Source organism: Lathyrus oleraceus, chromosome 7 (assembly GCF_024323335.1).
Source record: "Lathyrus oleraceus cultivar Zhongwan6 chromosome 7, CAAS_Psat_ZW6_1.0, whole genome shotgun sequence".
NCBI lineage: Eukaryota > Viridiplantae > Streptophyta > Magnoliopsida > Fabales > Fabaceae > Lathyrus > Lathyrus oleraceus.
The window spans coordinates 428,721,333-428,725,221 of NC_066585.1; the positions used below are offsets into that span (position 1 = coordinate 428,721,333).

Below are 3,889 nucleotides of genomic sequence, written 5' to 3' on the forward strand. Positions count from 1 at the left end.
GTGAAGATCAAGGGGATCCATATATGATTCCTAGAGCCCATGTGAACTATATCTTGATTGAAATCCTTGCATTGAGGGTCTCAAACCCTAGATATGAGCTTGATAGAGCATAAGTGAGCATACACACTACCTACAAAAGCAACAAACCATGCATTGCCATATTTTTGGTATTTTGGTTAGTAAATAATGAAAAACAAAGTATGATACAATCAAATGTGCTCGATGATCTCTCCCAATGCAAACCCAATGAATGAGGTGTAAGGAGGATGCCAAGGTGTGATCCCAATGCCAATACATATGATGGGATAACGTGAGGGATCTTAGGGTCAAAATTGGGGGCTTACAGCATCTAGAAAAAAAATATCATATGTAGATAATGAGGAACCATAACACTTTATTACCTAGGATGCTTGCGCCTATAAGAAATCATGAAGCCACCCATTAATGGTAATCTAACTTTATGCAAAATTTCCTTTTGTGATATGAGTTACTACTCCTTTACCATTTATACTTCCCCAAAAATATGGTTGCATTTTCCAACTGAAATGGGATATTACTATAGAATTTCATTGTACATACAAATTAATACAAGGAAGACATGATCCCAAGCGGATACATGGCATGTCACCCCTCTTACAAGGCCATCACAAGGGAATTATAAACCAATATTTTCTTTATTCGGGATCAATCGCAAGCTACAAGCAAATATAACACCTTTTAGGAGTATCAATACCATCATATGAATTGTAAATGCATGAATATGATGTACCAAAAAATGTGCAGTTCCTAATGGCATAGGTAACAAAGCTACTTTCTGGCCACTGTCACTAAATCACGACCACCCAAAGTCAAATTGGTTCTTGTTGTTGCACTAGTGGTTGTTGTTCCAGGTGCTATGTATTTTGTATCCATTGTTCAAAGACAAGTTGTAATTGTATAGTGGTATCTAAAAACATATCTTGAGGGCACCCTAAAGCAATCATGGTATCATTATGAATATAAATCCCAAACTTGTAAAAGTCTAAAAATATACACACCCAGTTAATATGTGATATGATTGCATCATGATGTCTAAGAACACAATCTAATAGATCATTGTATCGACTAGAGAGACCATTGTCTTTTACCATAAAAATGGTTGCATGTGCAGCAAACCAACTATGAGAAAGCCCCCAATGCCCGTGTGATGTGTAGACAATGACAATTGTGTACCATAGTCAGTAGCTAGGTATGGATAAGGAGGCATAACATACATATGGTCAGCTACAATAATGGTCAAAAAGCCTAACGTATCTAGGTTAATAGATAATTGAGCATGCCATGATGTTGTTAGGATCTCATATAGACATTAATGACCATAGCCTATAAATGAACCATTGTGGTATTCTATAATATCTTTTATACCATAACCAATACCCCGGTTAGTTCTATAAATATGCCTCGTAATAAGAAAAAGAATTTCAATAGCTAAATGTTGATGTGCAATATCAGGCAGCCATATACCACCAATTATTGGGTCTAATCCTCCATTAAAAGTAAGTAAGTTAGCATATTTTGACCAATTCAAGGTTTAAAAAAATGGGGTTGCTCCCTCAACAAAACTTGGATAAGGTTGAGCTAAAAGATACTGATTCAAGATAAATTTATGAGAAACTGGGATCTCTTTGGGATCTACTCGAGCATTTAGAAATTGGTTAATTGGTAAAGATACATGTACTTAATGCCCCGCCTAAGAAAGAGACCAAAGTCCTAGTAGACTGCCAAATGGTGATTCAACATGGACTTTATATCTTGAAACCAAGCCAATTTCGGAGCAGCTTTGTGATAATGAAACTAACCAACAAAGAGCATTAAGGATGAAAAGACCAACGCACTGATTATAGTACCATATAATTGTAATTCACTGGTTATTTCAGATGCTCTCTAAATCTAGAAAAAAAATATAGGTTATTTGTTTTTCGTAGAAACCTCCGCCTACATCACCATTCAATATTTCTTGGCCCACTATTGGTCAAACCACCTGGGCACTAGGTCGAATGTGAGTAGGATAATTTAGCCATGCTTCATAATTGGAAAAATAAGCACCATGGAAATACATGCCACTTAGCCAAAGAAAGATAATGCAGAGTGGGCCAAAATATACTTAAGTACACCTTACCTTATGGTGTACCTCTTTTCTCTAACTAACAATAGTTCATTGCGAGAATGCACATTCGAATAAGCTCCACTTATTTATTTTCTCCTCTCAATGTGTCCATATGTGCGTGACCGTGTAGGTTCTCTTAATGTTGTCAATTATATCAAATCACATATTTAATATAATGAATAGTGAGTGTTATCTAGAAACACATCACTGCTACCCAAGTTACTAAAATATTATGTTATCTATTAACAAAACCTTTACATGATAACCTTTATATGTATAAAAACTCTTTTTCCTTCATGTCTATATTGAACATATGGTATTGACCGTGTTACCCTCGTCTAGTTCAATATTGGACCTTTAGACATTTATCTTGTTACACATAATGGACAAATTTCATCTAGGTCACTCATGTCCCTCAACATGATTTATGGAGTAGGAATCAACCATATTTATGGTCATCTTGTTACAGACAATGTTTAATTAGAAATAGAGTACTGAACTCCACATCTAGGGTCAATAGTGGTTTCAAGTTGAATGGTTATATACACCATTATCCCCTTGAGAATAACTTATGACACTTGCATAACATTCAATGTAGTATTCTCATAGAGGGTTAGTCTAGTATAAGTATTACTCTTAATATTAACACAAATGTGAAGATTTGATAACTCTTTATCAATAATCTGTGAGATATCAGTCTATCCATATTGTATTCTCAATGCTTTAATGTTATCCCACTTTAAAATTAAGCTCAACTACAAATACTTTGAGAATAATATTCTTTTGTTTAATGGTATCTCATGATTAAGTCATACTTAAGGTTTTATTAAATGAACTAGTTATTCTAGAGACTTTATTATTTTAGAAAAACAAATATAATAAATAAATGTCTTATCATAATTAATAGATAATTCAATACAAGTATCAAGTTCAATATAAAAATATTGGTCTTTAGGGATTACACTAACAAATCAATTTTTAATGACCATCTGGATGTCGTGAACTTTCACATTAATCAGATGAAATATAAAATTTGAATGTTGCATTAGATCACTATGAAGATTCTCTACCATAAAGGTTGAATTTGGGTCAGAGCTTACAACGTGGTTGTTGCTTAATCAATTTCAATTTATATTTGGGCAAAGTTCATTATCAATTAGATAATCATATGTAAAAATAAGTTGGATCGACCTTTGTTTTACACTTCTTTCATTGAGTTAATTTTAAAAAGAAATGATGTTTTCCTATATGAAGTTGAACTTGTCAAAGCGTCAGAGTTTGTTTAGTGTGCGTGTTGTGAAACAAATGAGAATGATATTTTATCACTTGTTCCTTCAACTATAAGACTGATATTCAATTTCTCATTTGTTCTATTCCTATCATGTTTTAATTAAGCGTATAGAGCAATGCACTGAAAGAAGGCTACATTGGAAACCTATTCAAAATTTAAAGCTTCACACGTTTAGCATTGATATAGTAAAAACCAAAATCAACAAGTTACATCGGTATACACTATTAACTGCAAAGTACTATAAATATTAATTTTAATAATTTATTTTTAATATCCACTAGGTGATATATATATATATATATATATATATATATATATATATATATATATATATATATATATATATATATATATATATATATATATATATATATATATATATATATATATATATATATATATATATATATATATATAGTGAAATCCACATAATTTTATTTAACAATTTACAA

The 3,889-nt window shown here is 31.9% G+C and overlaps 1 pseudogene; it reads right to left on the reverse strand.

Moving 5' to 3' along the window:
• Positions 1-326: 326 nt before the first annotated feature.
• On the reverse strand, positions 327-2,198 carry LOC127104197 (photosystem I P700 chlorophyll a apoprotein A1-like; annotated as a pseudogene).
• Positions 2,199-3,889: the final 1,691 nt, after the last annotated feature.